The following is an 18,122-nucleotide window of genomic DNA, read 5'->3' on the forward strand; positions in this document are numbered from 1 at the left end:
TCTAGCCAAGGTAATGTAAAACAACGGCTGCTGTAAGACTGGAGGAACAGAAACTGATAAGAGAAGGCTGAAGTGACTTAATAACCAGACAGTCCACCAAACAGAGTTTGTCTTAGCAGTTACATTTCTCCAACCCATCCCTCAGCTGTTTACCAAAACAAAGTGTCTGGGTAACCACTTCGTTTTTTCCGAACGCCTGATTGCCATTTTGACTCCTCCATTGAATATAAGTGGTAAATAGGAAGACGAGGCTCAGAGCTGTAGGACGTTCCTCATTCTCATTATGTTGTTTGGCATCTCTGTTTCTCTCTCCTGTCCCATGTGTCCATCCACCTCATCTGCCTGTAGACTCTTCCCTCTGGGGTGGCAGACAGTACAATACAGGAGCAGACAGGCCAGCCCTGGAACAGTCCCTCCAAACATCAGCAGAGTCACCGGCCAGAAGTGCTCAGTTGCTTCAGCCTCTGGCCTCACCAGAACCAGCAGCAAGGGACCGGAGAGGTTCACTAACGCAAAGAGAACCTAGTACACAGCCATCGGCCATCTTGTATCCTGTCCTTTCACGTTAAAGAAGGTGAATATGAGGACGACTCCCACGATGGTCCGATAGAGCCTCTCTAGACTTTTAGACGCGCAGAAGTCAGTGTGGACCCAATGGGCCCAGAAGGTCCCAGCCAGCCAGAGGACAGCCATTCCCAGGGTACTGTAGGGGCTGAGGATGAGGAAGAGGAAGAGGCTGAGTATGTGAGTGGTGAGGAGCTTCTACAGGAGGTAGATGAAGGTAGGGAGGCCAGAAGGCATCTCTCGGACCTAGGGATGTTATTATTATATACATATATATATATATATCACTATATGATCATGTTATTATCTATTATTATATATCATTATTATATTACCTTGGTGAGGATCTGCAGAGACACCTGCGGTAGTCCACTATGGCCCAGGCGATGTTGATGAATGAGCCCACCATGCAGAGGCCTGGACAGGGGAAGATGAGACACGGATTAGAGAAGGATCTCGAGAGACAGGCATGTGAGAGACAGGCATGTGAGAGACAGGCATGTGAGAGACAGGCATGTGAGAGACAGGCATGTGAGATATTTGAGGTGGTGGTAGAAACACTTCCACTCACAAGGAGAGCAGATCTAGTGTGGTTCTAGTGTGGTTCTAGTGTGGTTCTAGTGTGGTTCTAGTGTGGTTCTAGTGTGTGTATATTTCGGAGAGAAATTGACAACTCAAAGTCTCCCAATAGTTGTGGCAGTGGCTGCAGACGCTCGCTCTCTCACACACACACACACACACACACACACACACACACACACACACACACACACACACACACACACACACTTCTCCCTCCCTCCTTCTCACACTCAATTCAATTCAATTTAAGAGCTTTATTGGCAAGGGAAACGTATGTTAACATTGCCAAAGCGAACAGTTTTTTACAGTTTTTTACGATTGCTTACACACTAAAATTAAACTTTTCCCACAATTAGCAAAACCTTACACTCAAGGAGCAAAACACAAGGCTAGATTTGCACAACTGTAAGCACATTGTCAGCTTCACACTATTTGCAAAACATTACACACAGCGATTTGCAAAACACTAAACACACTTGTATACATCAGACACAGAAGTATATCATGATGTCACTTCCTTGCAATTCCAAAGCACTGACTGTCAAATTACCACACCTATGAGCCAATCTGTTAAACACAGCCATCAGGTGCACAAACACATGATTGCTAAATTGTAGACACACCAATCAGGTTTAAGCACTATAAAAATGCAGCAGGTAGGTTCACCTGCCTTCAACCAAAATGGAAGGAGTCAGAAGAAGAGTGAGGGTGAGAAGAGGAGTACACAGAGGAGGAGAAGGAGGTAGAGGAAGAGGCAGAGGCCGAGCCAGAGGTCGAGGAAGACCTGAAGCAGGAGGAGAACATGCACAAAGAAGAAGAGGACCAAACTTATCAAATGACATTCGTGCAACACTAATGGACCATGTTGTGAACCACGGATTGACGCTGAGGGAGGCTGGACTGAGAGATCAGCCAAATCTTAGCAGATATACAGTGGCAACTGTCATAAGGACTTTTCGACAGGAAAACAGGTAAAAGAAGATCTGTCTACAGTTACAGTAATCAGCCGCTTATTGTATGCACCATATCAGCACTTGTGATACCCCTTCCTGTGACATTGTACAGTAAGTTACATGTATTATTCTCTACATAGGATTGAGGGTCGGGAACAACAAGGAGGAAGGGGGGCCATATTCACGCAAGAACAGGAGAGAGAGATAATAAACATGGTTTTGGCCAATAATGCTATCAGGCTCAGAGGACTACAAGCCAACATTATCGGTGACCATGCCATTTTCAATAATGTCCATCAGGTCTCTCAGTCAACACTGGCACGCATCCTGAAAAGACATCGGGTTCAAATGAAACAACTTTATCGAGTGCCTTTTGAGCGGAATTCAGAGAGGGTCAAACGGCTGCGGCATGAGTATGTGGAGGTTTGTATTGTTCACTTTAGCACTGTGATGTTGCATACTGCACACATGACTTTTTTACTTTGACTGTATACTAGACCTATCCTGAACTACACAATCTTGTCTTTTACTGTATTTCAGAGAGTTTTGCAGATGGATGCTGAGGAAATCCTGCATGAATTCATATATATTGATGAGGCAGGGTTCAACCTCACAAAATCAAAAAGGAGAGGCAGAAATATCATTGGCCACAGGGCTATAATTACATTTACATTTTACATTTTAGTCATTTAGCAGACGCTCTTATCCAGAGCGACTTACAGGAGCAATTAGGGTTAAGTGCCTTGCTCAAGGGCACATTTACGTCATTTAGCAGACGCTCTTATCCAGAGCGACTCACCAATTGGTGCGTTCACCCTATAGCCAGTGGGATAACCACTTTACAATTTTTTTTTGGGGGGGGGGGGGGGGGGGGTAGAAGGATTACTTTATCCTATCCCAGGTATTCCTTAAAGAGGTGGGGTTTCAAATGTCTCCGGAAGGTGGTGAGTGACTCCGCTGTCCTGGCGTCGTGAGGGAGCTTGTTCCACCATTGGGGTGCCAGAGCAGCGAACAGTTTTGACTGGGCTGAGCGGGAACTATGCTTCCGCAGAGGAAGGGGAGCCAGCAGGCCAGAGGTGGATGAACGCAATGCCCTCGTTTGGGTGTAGGGACTGATCAGAGCCCGAAGGTACAGAGGTGCCGTTCCCCTCACTGCTCCATAGGCAAGCACCATGGTCTTGTAGCGGATGCGAGCTTCAACTGGAAGCCAGTGGAGTGTGCGGAGGAGGGGGGTGACGTGAGAGAACTTGGGAAGGTTGAACACCAGACGGGCTGCGGCATTCTGGATGAGTTGTAGGGGTTTAATGGCACAGGCAGGGAGGCCAGCCAACAGCGAGTTGCAGTAGTCCAGACGGGAGATGACAAGTGCCTGGATTAGGACCTGTGCCGCTTCCTGTGTAAGGCAGGGTCGTACTCTCCGAATGTTGTAGAGCATGAACCTGCAGGAGCGGGTCACCGCCTTGATGTTGGCGGAGAACGACAGGGTGTTGTCCAAGGTCACGCCAAGGCTCTTCGCACTCTGGGAGGAGGACACAGCGGAGTTGTCAACCGTGATGGCGAGATCATGGAACGGGCAGTCCTTCCCCGGGAGGAAGAGCAGCTCCGTCTTGCCAGGGTTCAGCTTGAGGTGGTGATCCGTCATCCATACTGATATGTCTGCCAGACATGCAGAGATGCGATTCGCCACCTGGTTATCAGAAGGGGGAAAGGAGAAGATTAGTTGTGTATCGTCAGCGTAGCAATGATAGGAGAGGCCATGTGAGGATATGACAGAGCCAAGTGACTTGGTGTATAGGGAGAAAAGGAGAGGGCCTAGAACTGAGCCCTGGGGGACACCAGTGGTGAGAGCACGTGGTGCGGAGACAGCTTCTCGCCACGCCACTTGGTAGGAGCGACCGGTCAGGTAGGACGCAATCCAGGAGTGAGCCGCGCCGGAGATGCCCAGCTCGGAGAGGGTGGAGAGGAGGATCTGATGGTTCACAGTATCAAAGGCAGCAGACAGGTCTAGAAGGACAAGAGCAGAGGAGAGAGAGTTAGCTTTAGCAGTGCGGAGAGCCTCCGTGACACAGAGAAGAGCAGTCTCAGTTGAATGACCAGTCCTGAAACCTGACTGGTTTGGATCAAGAAGGTCATTCTGAGAGAGATAGCAAGAGAGTTGGCTAAAGACGGCACGCTCAATAGTTTTGGAAAGAAAAGAAAGAAGGGATACTGGTCTGTAGTTGTTGACATCAGTGGGATCGAGTGTTGGTTTCTTGAGAAGGGGAGCAACTCTCGCTCTCTTGAAGACGGAAGGGACATGGCCAGCGGTCAAGGATGAGTTGATCAGCGAGGTGAGGTAGGGGAGAAGGTCACCGGAGATGGTCTGGAGAAGAGAGGAGGGGATGGGGTCAAGCGGGCAGGTTGTTGGGCGGCCTGCAGTCACAAGTCGCAGGATTTTATCTGGAGAGAGAGGGGAGAAAGAAGTCAAAGCATAGGGTAGGGCAGTGTGAGTAGGACCAGCAGTGTCATTAGACTTAACAAACGAGGATCGAATGTCGTCAACCTTCTTTTCAAAGTGGTTGACGAAGTCATCCACAGAGAGAGAGGAGGGGGGGGCGGGGGGGGGAGGATTCAGGAGGGAGGAAAATGTGGCAAAGAGCTTCCTAGGGTTAGAGGCAGATGCTTGGAATTTAGAGTGGTAGAAAGTGGCCTTAGCAGCAGAAACAGATGAAGAAAATGTAGAGAGGAGGGAGTGAAAAGATGCCAGGTCGGCAGGGAGTTTAGTTTTCTTCCATTTCCGCTCCGCTGCCCGGAGCTCTGTTCTGTGAGCTCGCAATGAGTCATCAAGCCACGGAGCTGGAGGGGAGGACCGAGCCGGCCGGGAGGATAGGGGACACAGAGAGTCAAAGGATGCAGAAAGGGAGGAGAGGAGGGTTGAGGAGGCAGAATCAGGAGATTGGAGGGAGAAGGATTGAGCAGAGGGAAGAGATGATAGGATGGAAGAGGAGAGAGTAGTGGGAGAGAGAGAGCGAAGGTTGCGGCGGCGCATTACCATCTGTGTAGGGGCAGAGTGAGTAGTGTGGGAGGAGAGCGAGAGAGAAAAGGAAACAAAGTAGTGGTCGGAGACATGGAGGGGAGTTGCAGTGAGATTAGTAGAAGAGCAGCATCTAGTAAAGATGAGGTCAAGCGTATTGCCTGCCTTGTGAGTAGGGGGGGACGGTGAGAGGGTGAGGTCAAAAGAGGAGAGAAGTGGAAAGAAGGAGGCAGAGAGAAATGAGTCAAATGTGGACATAGGGAGGTTGAAATCCCCCAAAACTGTGAGGGGTGAGCCATCCTCAGGAAAGGAACTTATCAAGGCGTCAAGCTCATTGATGAACTCTCCAAGGGAACCTGGAGGGCGAAAGATGACAAGGATATTAAGCTTAAATGGGCTAGTGACTGTGACAGCATGGAATTCAAATGAGGAGATAGACAGATGGGTTAGGGGAAAAATTGAGAATGTCCACTTGGGAGAGATGAGGATTCCTGTGCCACCACCCCTCTGACCAGATGCTCTCGGGGTATGCGAGAACACATGGTCAGACGAGGAGAGAGCAGTAGGAGTAGCAGTGTTTTCAGTGGTAATCCATGTTTCCGTCAGCGCCAGGAAGTCGAGGGACTGGAGATTAGCATAGGCTGGGATGAAGTCAGCTTTGTTGGCAGCAGAACGGCAGTTCCAGAGGCTGCCTGAGACCTGGAACTCCAGGTGTGGGGTGCGTGCAGGGACCACCAGGTTAGAGAGGCAGCAGCCACGCGGTGTGGGGCGTTTGTGTAGCCTGTGCAGAGAGGAGAGAACAGGGATAGGCAGAGGCATAGTTGACAGGCTGTAGCAAATGGCTACAATAATGCAGAGGAGATCGGAATGAAATGAACTAAACATCTGGGACAGTAGAGAGCAGGGCCTCCCTCACCAAAAACTTCTACTTCTAACAACTATAATTGTTTCACTGAACCACCCGAACAAAAACTCTACCAACTTCCACCTTTAGAAATCAGAATTGTTGTGAACCACAGCGGTTCAATGTTTAAAGGAATAGACTCAACCCACTTTATTCAGCTAGCTAACTATGACACCATAGCTAACTAGCATGCTAGCATCCAAAAACACTCAGTTTAGCACCAACACTTGCATCCAAAAACACACAGTTTAGCGCCAACACTTGGTCACAACAAACCACCAAGAGTGTGTTAACACACTAAACAGATAATTCGTGTCCGTGTCTGTTGGCTAGCTAGCAATGGCCACTGTGTTGACCTTGTTTGAAGAACGGCTAGCTAGCTAGCTTCGTGCTACCCCCGGCACCGCCGAACAACAATGCCAACCCACAGTAACTAACCACAACAGCCCACGATGCCTAGCTATGACGCCATAGCTAACTAGCATGCTAGCATCCAATAACACACAGTTTAGCACCAATACTTGGTTACAACAAACCACCAAGAGTGTGTTAACACACTAAACAGATAATTCATGTCCGTGTCTAGTTTCTTTCGTAACGCAGCAAAAAATTAAGCGTTGGTTAGCTAGCACATTAACATTGGAAACAACTCTCCACCGTTGCACTAAACAGATAATTACCAATAAACGTTACCAGTAGCTACCCGCTAGCTAGCTAGCATACCAAGAGTGTGTTAACACACAAAACAGATCATTCATGTCCGTGTCAAGTTCCTTTCATAACGCAGCAAAAAAATTAAACGTTGGCTAGCTAGCTAGTACATTAGCTAGCACATTAACATTGGAAACCACTCTCCACCATTGCACTAAACAGATAATAACCAATAAACGTTACCAGTAGCTACCCGCTAGCTAGCTAGCCTCGTGCTTCGCCGGGCTCCGCCGTAACAATACTTAAACAATACGTAAACAATACTTACCTACAATAATTGCCCACGGAAACCTACAACAACCACCCAAATAAACTACCTACCTACGATCTAAATACATGGTTTAAGCTTTACTCTCCGTTTCTAAACCCTATCGCAGAGTTTTTCTCTGCATGGCGGTAGAAGGTTTACGATAATCAATGTCCCAGGGCAACGTGGGGGTCACATCACCCTTTGCGCTGCCATTTCACAGCATGGGGTTCTCCTCCGTCATGCCAAAATGGGCCCTTACAACACACCTCACATTCTCGCATTTTTGGACCGATTGCCCCACATCGTCACAGCAGGTAATGAAATGCACCAGATGCAATACACTGTCATCTGGGACAATGTGCCATTCCACCGCTCTGCTTTGGTCCAGAACTGATTTCAACACCATCCACAGTTGACAGTCCTATACCTTCCACCATACTCTCCGTTTCTAAACCCTATCGCAGAGTTTTTCTCTGCATGGCGGTGGAAGGTTTACGATCTCCAGCCCCAGGCTCAGGTACCCCTCATTCAGGCCATGGAGGACGCCTGTGACCAAGTCGACGCCGCAGCTGTGCAAGGATGGATTCGACATTCAAGACGGTTCTTCCCGCGTTGTCTTGCTAATGAGGATATTGCTTGTGATGTTGATGAAATTCTCTGGCCAGATCCAGCTAGGCGAAGAGATAATGTATAGTATGTTTACTGTAGTATTTTCTGTACAATATTGTCAGTTTTTTTCAGATAATTTTTTATGTTTGTTGTTGTTGTTATTTACTGTAATTGTAACCTGTACTGGATACAGTATTTTACGTTTGTCTGTTGTTTGCTGAGCTAACAGTGTTATGCACACTACTGTAGTAGCATGAAAACTGGGACATGTTTTGTTGTGATTCTCCATGTTGACATGTTGACTGATTTGGTTATATGGAGAGAAATAAATGATATTTTCCTCAGTCTGCAGCATTGGTCTTGTGTAGTGTTTGTATAGTTGCACTTTCTTTGTGTACTTCATTTACAGTACTCTAATCACTGAGAATTAGACTTGCTAAAAGTGTTTTAGATTAGCAACAGCAGTGTGTAACTGGTTCAAAAAGATTGAGGTCATATGAAATGTGTGTGTTTCGTACGGTAACAAAATATTGTTTTTATGAAGTCGTGTATAGTTTTGACAACAGTGTTCCATTTTGCAAATGATCTGAAGTGTTGTGCTACTTTGGTGTAGGGTTGTGCTAATTGTGTCTAGTGTTTTGACAAACCGGGCCCTGTTTTCAAAATTGTGCTTAAACAATTGAAAAAAACTGTAAATGATATGAGAGAAAAAATATTCCATTTTATTTGGAACGGCAAGCCAGACAAAATTAAACGGGCCTATTTATATAATGAATATGAATTAGGAGGATCACTAAAAGCTTCAGTCATACAAAAATTATACTTAAATCCGAACTGGTTCTCTAGCTAACTAGTAAGATTGTCTCACTCAATGTTCAAGGGACTTTTTCCTTTTATTCAGATTACAACCTCTCACTTTCAGGTATTTGAAAAGGAAATCATCTCCCAAATATCACTAGCCATAGAAAGCCATAGAAAGTTGGTTGCAATTTCAATTTAAACTCAAATATACTAATTGACAAAAAAAACGTATAATCTTCGTATAATCTTCGTAAATGATATCATCGGTAGGACTGGTGGAGTTATGTCGCACATGCAGCTAACAAAAACATATGGAAATGTCTGCTCTACCCAAAATTACAACCAAATAATTGCAGCATTACCGCAAAAATGGAAGAGGAAAGTGGAAGGAGGAAAAAGTAAGGAACTTGTCTGTCGGTCTTGCATTAAATAACATAATTGGTTAAAGAAAACTGTGATAAATAAAAAAGTTTACCAGTTTCATTTAAGGACCAAAAGATTGACAGCAGTCCCATATAGATTGCAAAATAGTTGGGAAGATATTTTTTGACGTACCGATTCTATGGCATAGTGTTTATGAACTGATACGCAAAACGACGCCGGATTATACATTTAGAATTTTTCAGTTTAAATTATTATATAAAATTCTTGCTACCAATAGAATGTTATTTATATGGGGGATACAATCTTCCCAGCTCTGTAGATTTGGCTGTGAAGAGACAGAATCATTAGATCATTTGTTTTGGTTCTGTCCATTTGTAGTTTGTTTCTGGACACAGGTCCAGGAATGGCTGAAGGATTGCAATATTTGCATGGAGCTGACCCTGCAGATAGCACTACTGGGTGATCTGAAAAGTCATAGTCAATCGATCAATAATATAATAATACTTTTAGCAAAAATGTTTATTTTCAATTCACAAACTGTAGAAACAATGAGAATAGAAGGGTTCAGAACTTTTGTAAAACATACAGTTGAAAATATATGTGAAATAGAAATCCAATATGGATGGTGTTAAGAGATAGATGGGTGGTGTTGAATGGAGCTGAAGGATGGGACTAATAACAACTAATAACAACTAATAACAACAAGATAACTAGTCTTAGACATGCTGCGTCCATAATAAGTATATAGGTTATATATTGTGAGCTTTTGTGAAAGGGCACAGTTAGAAAGATATGTCATACAGAAGCAAACCGGATGGACATCATGAAAATGATCGGAGGAAGTTCAGGAGGAAGTTCAGGAGTAAAAACAAACTAAATATAATTATTGACTGTGTCCATAAAATGTATAAGCATGAAGTAGAGGCCTAAGCATTGTTGTTCACTAGTTTACTCCAATTAGGGAAGGGATGGTGGGGTTGGAAAGTAATAAAGGGAAATATATATTTTTAAAGGATATGTATATATATATATATGTATGTATATTTGTATCTATGTGTATGTATGTGTGTATATATATGCGAGAGAAGAAATAAAAACATATGGGCGATTGGAAGTGATGCAGACAATTACATTGATGGAAGTTACAATCTGCAATATTAAAGTTGATCTACCCCCTAAAAAAAAGAATAAAATAAATAAACCAAATAAAAAACATTGCCAAAGCTAGTGAAGTAGTGTGACGAGGTGAAATGAAGGAGTCAGGCACAGGAGGTAAAATACCGAAGTCCAGAGTTTAATGCGTTCACATATATCAAACGCCCCAAGCGTCAAAAGGAACAAGCTCAAGGGAAAACATCCACCTTGGTATAAATACAATGTTGAGTAGCTCAACCGCGCTAACATGCTCTCACAATAAACAATCACTCACAAAGACAAGGGGAACAGAGGGAACACTTATACACATACTAACTAGGGGAATGAGCACCAGGTGTGTGTGATTGACAAGACATGACAAGTGGAGTGATGAGAATGAGATCGGCAGTAGCTAGTACTCCGGTGATGACGAATGCCGAAGCCTGCCCGAACAAGGAGGAGGGGCAGCCTTGGTGGACATCGTGACAGTTCCTCCCCCCCCCCCCCCCACCCTTTGACGCGCAGCTCCAGCAGTGCGCCGACCCCGGCAACGGCCAGGAGGACGCGGAGCAGGGCGAGTCGGATGGCGACGGTGGAAATCCCTCAACAGGGAGGGATCGAGGATGTCCCGCCTTGGGACCCAGCACCGTTCCTCCGGACCGTACCCCTCCCACTCCACAAGATACTGAAGGCCCGACGCCTCGAATCCAGGATGGAACGGACCGAGTACGCCGGGACCCCCTCAATGTCCAGAGGAGGTGGAGGCACCTCCCGCACCTCAGACTCCTGGAGCGGACCAGCTACCACCGGCCTGAGGAGAGACACATGAAATGAGGGGTTAATACGGTAATCGGGGGGGAGTAACAACCTGTATGTCACCTCATTAATTCTCCTCAGGACTTTAAACAGCCCCACAAACCGCGGGCTCAGCTTCCGGCAGGGCAGGCGGAGGGGCAGATTCCGGGTCGAGAGCCACCGGGGCCTCCCTGCGACCGATACCTGGATGACCAGAGGAGGGTGACGTGTGTGCCCAGTAGATCAGATGATCACAGATAAGAGCAGGCACGTACTGCAGCCCAGCTGGACACTGAGGTGGAGATGGCTCTGTGCGTAATGCCTGCGCTATATCAGCGTCCATCGTCCATACTACCGGCGCCACAATGCATGAGGCCGGGAGTATGGGGGTGTTGTCTCTGGGCCTCTCCTCTGTGTTGTACAGCCGAGACAGTGCGTCTGCCTTCACGTTCTTTGTACCCTGAATGTATGATAGTGTGAAATCAAACCGGGTGAAGAAGAGGGCCCACCTGGCCTGGCGTGGATTCAGCCTCCTCTCTGCCCGAATGTACTCCAGGTTACGGTGGTCTGTCCAGACGAGGAAAGGGTGTTTCGCCCCTTCGAGCCAATGTCTCCACACCGTCAAAGCTCGGACAACAGCCAGCAGCTCCCGATCACCAACGCCGTAGTTCTGCTCCGCCGAGCTGAGCTTCTTAGAAAAGAAGGCACAGGGGCGGAGCTTGGGTGGCGTGCCCGAAAGTTGGGATAGTACAGCGCCTATCCCTACCTCGGACGCATCCACCTCCACTACGAACGGTAATGATGGATCGGGGTGAACCAGTACCGGGGCTGAGGTGAACAGATCCTGCCAAATCTGCCTCAGCAGACCAGCGGAGCCAGGACGGCCCACCCTTCAACAAGGAGGTAATGGGAGTTGCGACCTTGCCAAAGCCTCGAATAAACCTTCGATAGTAGTTGGCAAAGCCAAGGAAGCGCTGCACCTCCTTTACCGTGGTTGGAGTCGGCCAATTACACACGGCTGAAATGTGGTCTCCCTCCATCTCCACACCTGTGGTAGTAATGCGGTATCCGAGGAAGGAGATTGACTGCTGGAAAAACACACTTTTCTGCCTTGGCATAAAGATCATTCTCCAGCAGTCGGACCAGTACCTTGCGAACCAGGGACACATGCTCGGCACGCGTAGCGGAATACACCAAGATGTCATCGATGTAGACCACCACACCACGACCAAGCATGTCCCGAAACACCTCGTTCACAAAGGACTGAAAAACGGATGGAGCATTCATCAAACCGTAGGGCATCACCAGGTATTCATCATGCCCCGAGGTTGTGCTGAATGCTGTTTTCCACTCATCCCCTTTCCGAATACGCACCAGGTTGTAGGCACTCCTGAGGTCTAATTTTGTGAAAAAACGGGCCTCATGCATTGACTCAATCACTGAAGGAATGAGGGGAAGAGGATAACTGAATCGTACCGTCATATTATTCAGTGGTCGATAATCAATGCACGGGCGTAAACCGCCATCTTTCTTTTTCACAAAGAAGAAGCTTGAGGAGACAGTGTGATTGACAAGACATGACAAGTGGAGTGATGAGAATGAGATCGGCAGTAGCTAGTACTCCAGTGATGACGAACGCCCGAAGCCTGCCCGAACAAGGAGGAGGGGCAGCCTCGGTGGACATCGTGACAAGTAGATAATAAACAAAAGTGAAATAAACAATAAAAATGAACAGTAAACATTACACTCAGAAGTTCCAAAAGAATAAAGACATTTCAAATGTCATATTATGTATATATACAGTGTTGTAACAATGTGTATTTCCGTTACACTCTCTCTGTCCCTCCCTCTCACACTCACGCACGGAGTACTCTAGCAACGCGCTGCCCACCTGATGATGTATTTTTCAGCAATCTATTTCCTGTGTTTGAGGGGTGCAAAATCCACTTGTCACTTAAATCTCACTGGATTGATTGCGTTCATTTTACTCCTGCGACTCTTTCATTGTCACAGTGCGTAGTTAAGGGACGGTAGACGGAGCGCTCGTGGAGTGACATCCTTTTTTATTTAAACTTGTCACACCTATAAGTATTCAAAAATAAACAAGGAGAGAAAAGCACCAAGTGACATACGTGCCGTGAACACAATCGCAGACAGGCACAAGCACAAACAATGATCCACACACAGGTGGATCTGAGAGGTGCCTAAATACTATCCCCAATCAGAGACTAACTCTAGACAGCTGTCTCTGACTGGGGATCATAAACCACCCCTAGTTATGATGTGAGGGCTCCCCCTAGTGGGAGTAAGGCCTAACCACAGTCAAACCCTCACATTCATACTCTTGTTTGTGCCTGTCGTTTCTTCCCGTTAAACATTACGACTGCGGAAATGTTTGTAATGACCTGTCAAATACACCCCGGTAATGGCTGAAATGGGCTCAATGGTATACATTGTATTTCCGTTGCATCTATAAGAACGCTAAAGCTTCGTTGTGGATTTAACGCATCGTATCGACACTTACATCACAAGAAAGATAACTATTTTGATTTGGGTGTTCATTTTTTGAGGAATTGAAAAAAATTAATAATTGTTTACAAATGTTTAGAATTTAGATGTGCTGAAATGAAAGCAACTTCCGAAAATGAACATTGATGATATTATGTCTGATCTCACAAACAATGTAAAGAATGTTTAGAGGTGTAACCAAACTGTTGATTTTTAATCTGAGGGTATCCTGCTATTGATACATTGTGGAGGCCAGGTCATCTGATGCAGCACTCCATCACTCTCCTTGGTCAAATAGCCCTTTCTTCTGTATACCTCCCCTACCTTGTCACAACACAACTGATTGGCTCAAACGCATTAAAAGGAAAGAAATTCCACAAATTAACTTTTAACAAGGCACACCTGTTAATTGAAATGTATTCCAGGTGACTACCTCATGAAGCTGGTTGAGAGAATGCCAAGAGTGTGCAAAGCTGTCATCAAGGCAAAGGGTGGCCACTTTGAAGAATCGAAAATATAAAATATATACAGTGGGGAGAACAAGTATTTGATACACTGCCGATTTGGCAGGTTTTCCTACTTACAAAGCATGTAGAGGTCTGTAATTTTTATCATAGGTACACTTCAACTGTGAGAGACGGAATCTAAAACAAAAATCCAGAAAATCACATTGTATGATTTTTAGTAATTAATTTGCATTTTATTGCATGACATAAGTATTTGATACATCAGAAAAGCATATCTTAATATTTGGTACAGAAACCTTTGTTTGCAATTACAGAGATCATACGTTTCCTGTATGTCTTGACCAGGTTTGCACACACTGCAGCAGGGATTTTGGCCCACTCCTCCATACAGACCTTCTCCAGATCCTTTAGGTTTCGGGGCTGTCGCTGGGCAATACGGACTTTCAGCTCCCTCCAAAGATTTTCTATTGGGTTCAGGTCTGGAGACTGGCTAGGCCACTCCAGGACCTTGAGATGCTTCTTATGGAGCCACTCCTTAGTTGCACTGGCTGTGTATTTCGGGTCGTTGTCATGCTGGAAGACCCAGCCACGACCCATCTTCAATGCTCTTACTGAGGGAAGGAGGTTGTTGGCCAAGATCTCGCGATACATGGCCCCATCCATCTTCCCCTCAATACGGTGCAGTCGTCCTGTCCCCTTTGCAGAAAAGCATCCCCAAAGAATGATGTTTCCACCTCCATGCTTCACGGTTGGGATGGTGTTCTTGGGGTTGTACTCATCCTTCTTCTTCCTCCAAACACGGCGAGTGGAGTTTAGACCAAAAAGCTCTATTTTTGTCTCATCAGACCACATGACCTTCTCCCATTCCTCCTCTGGATCATCCAGATGGTCATTGGCAAACTTCAGACGGGCCTGGACATGCGCTGGCTTGAGCAGGGGGACCTTGCGTGTGCTGCAGGATTTTAATCCATGACGGCGTAGTGTGTTACTAATGGTTTTCTTTGAGACTGTGGTCCCAGCTCTCTACAGGTCATTGACCAGGTCCTGCCGTGTAGTTCTAGGCTGATCCCTCACCTTCCTCATGATCATTGATGCCCCATGAGGTGAGGTCTTGCATGGAACCCCAGACCGAGGGTGATTGACCGTCATCTTGAACTTCTTCCATTTTCTAATAATTGCGCCAACAGTTGTTGCCTTCTCACCAAGCTGCTTGCCTATTGTCCTGTAGCCCATCCCAGCCTTGTGCAGGTCTACAATTTTATCCCTGATGTCCTTACACAGCTCTCTGGTCTTGGCCATTGTGGAGAGGTTGGAGTCTGTTTGATTGAGTGTGTGGACAGGTGTCTTTTATACAGGTAACGAGTTCAAACAGGTGCAGTTAAGACAGGTAATGAGTGGAGAACAGGAGGGCTTCTTAAAGAAAAACTAACAGGTCTGTGAGAGCCGGAATTCTTACTAGTTGGTAGGTGATCAAATACTTATGTCATGCAATAAAATGCAAATTAATTACTTAAAAATCATACAATGTGACTTTCTGGATTTTTGTTTTAGATTCCGTCTCTCACAGTTGAAGTGTACCTATGATAAAAATTGCAGACCTCTACATGCTTTGTAAGTAGGAAAACCTGCAAAATCGGCAGTGTATCAAATACTTGTTCTCCCCACTGTATGTAGTAACACTTTTTTGGTTACTACATGATTCCATATGTGATATTTCATAGTTTCGATGTCTTCACTATTATTCTACAATGTAGAAATAGAGAAAATAAAGACAAACCTTGAATAAGTAGGTGTGTCCGAACTTTTGACTGGTAGTGTATATAATTATTTAAAATATATTTTCCTTTATTATTTTCCCCTAACCCTACCACCCCTCCCCTAATTGGAGTAAACTAATGGACAACAAAACTTAGGCTTCTACTTCCAGCTTATACATATATTTACATTTACATTTAAGTCATTTAGCAGACGCTCTTATCCAGAGCGACTTACAAATTGGTGCATTCAACTTAGGATAGCCAGTGGGACAACCACCCTTTTTTTTATGGGGGGGTGGGGAGGGGGGGTGTAGAAGGATTACTGTTATACTATTCCAGGTATTCCTTAAAGAGGTGGGGGTTTCAAGTGTCTCCAGGAGAGGGTCAGTGACTCCGCTGTCCTGGCGTCGTGGTGGAGCTTGTTCCACCATTGGGGTGCCAGAGAAGCGAATAGCTTTGACTGGGCTGAGCGGGAACTGTGCTTCCATAGAGGGGCTAGCAGGCCAGAGGTGGATGAACGTAGTGCCCTCGTTTGGGTGTAGGGTCTGATCAGAGCCTGAAGGTAAGGAGGTGCCGTTCCCCTCACAGCTCTGTAGGCAAGCACCATGGTTTTGTAGTAGATGCAAGCTTCATACTGTATACATTTTAAGGACACAGTATATTTTACAATAGTTGTCTTTTGTTTGTTTTTAGTCCCATCCTTCAGCTCCACTCAACCCCTCCCATCTATCTCTGAACACCATCCAGTTTTGATTTATATTTGCCATATATTTTTCAACTGTGCTGTGATGTTTCACAAAAGTTCTGAACATTTTTATTCTCATAGATTCTACATCTCTTTTTTGTTTTGTTGCTAAGAGTATTATTATATTATTGATCGATTGACTATTACTTTTTTTAATCACCCCTCACGGGGCAGGGATATTTAACGTTAGCTAGTTAGCGCCAATCACTAACGTTACGCACATTTGCTAGCATGTCACCGCCTGTGTGGAAAAGCCTGACTACACCACGGAGAGATGTTAGCTAATGTAGCCAACTAGCCAACCAAGATGCCTAACTAGCTAGCCCGCCCTGCGACCTGTCTGGAACTGCGAGGAGTAACAGCGTAGCCTACGTTGCTACCATGACGAAGACCAAAGCCAGCGGGAGTACCGTTGAGGACAGTGGTGTCTCTCTATCACAGGTGAAGGATCTTTTAAAACGAACAAAAAGAGTTCTACAAGCAGTTGTTACAACAACAAGAAAATAGCTTCAAGTGTTTTGTCCAAATACTGGTGGATTCAACTAATAAAAGACTGGACGACCTGACCAGAGAGGTCCAGGACCTGAAGAACAGTTTGCAGTTCTGCCAAGGTAAACTTGATGAGTTTAAACAGGAGGACGGCACGACGACCACAATCTGTAAATCATTGAGAGAGGACATCAGTTCTGTATGTGAATCCATGATAACAATTTTCTTAAATTTTAGTCATTTAGCAGACACTCTTATCCAGAGCAACTTACAGTAGTGAGTTCATACATTTTCTGTACTCGTCCTCCATGGGAATCGAACCCACAACCCTGGCGGTGCAAGCGCCATGCTCTACCAACTGAGCTACACAGAGAAGTTACGGAGAAATCAGATTATCTCGAGGGACAATCAAGGCGGAACAACTGTAGCTCAGTTGGTAGAGCATGGCGCTTGCACCGCCAGGGTTGTGGGTTCGATTCCCACGGGGGGGCAAATGACATGCGGTCACCGCTGCCGTTAACCAATCAGGTGAGGAGCAGATGTTTGCTTGGAAATCTTCTGTTCATGAAACATAGTTCCGCCTGTCATTAGTTCCAGGCAAGCGCAACCAAAAAAAAGATGGAGGAAAGCCAATCATCACTTTGTCTGGTTTTCCAATTCTATATGATTTTGCATTGCTAGAATACAGAGACAAAATCACAAGGTCAATGTCATTGGAGAAAGATAGCAGAGTGTTGCTGTTGATGGTGGGTGAATAGAGATTTGCACAACAATGTTTGCTTGTGCTGCTAGCTAGCTATGAACATCAAGCAACCTTAAACCTCAAAACTGTGATCAAAGCCACCAAATTCTGAAATTTGCCCACCAGAGGATAGAAATCACCAGTAACATGCATTATAACATTGTAAATGACACACTAAGCATGAATTTCCCATGTAACATGCTACCAATTGCATTATGGTATCTTAACATTATAATTCTCATGTAGTGTACCTTATGATTCTTTCATTATTCTGATGTCATGACATTGATGATTACAGCTCACTTCCTGTAAAATACATAGGCCTACATGCACATGAATGGGTACTTTGGGTAAAGGAAAGTGTGGCTTTGAAACATTGTCTATCTTCATAGTTTTCCTCTCCTAGGGACTAAAACTGGACTAAAACATTATTTTCATAATTCATCCCACAATCTTCCCCATCTGACTAGTACACCCACTCCCTTTTTTCTGACATCTGTAGCAGAAAATCCTTTCACTCTCTTCCATTGCCGTTATCTACAAATGCATTTGGAGCATGAGTTTTTAATTTACAATGATAAATAGGCCTAAATCAAGATAACAAGCTAATGTGAAGTTAACTAGCTGATGACATTTCACTTAGCTATAGTGTGTACATTTGGCTAGAAAGCTAACTAACAAGCAGCTAATTCGCCTACAGTAACCTGCTAGCTG

At 45.3% G+C, this 18,122-nt stretch overlaps 1 pseudogene across 1 annotated transcript; it reads right to left on the bottom strand.

Moving 5' to 3' along the window:
- Positions 1-252: 252 nt before the first annotated feature.
- LOC311114178 (XK-related protein 9-like) lies at positions 253-973 on the bottom strand (annotated as a pseudogene). The gene is made up of 2 exons: positions 900-973; positions 253-810 (listed from the first exon to the last, which is right to left on the bottom strand). The product of its transcript is annotated as an XK-related protein 9-like (transcript).
- Positions 974-18,122: the final 17,149 nt, after the last annotated feature.

This window comes from Coregonus lavaretus (assembly GCF_964263955.1).
Source record: "Coregonus lavaretus genome assembly, contig: HAP1_SCAFFOLD_455, whole genome shotgun sequence".
Taxonomy (NCBI): Eukaryota; Metazoa; Chordata; class Actinopteri; order Salmoniformes; family Salmonidae; genus Coregonus; species Coregonus lavaretus.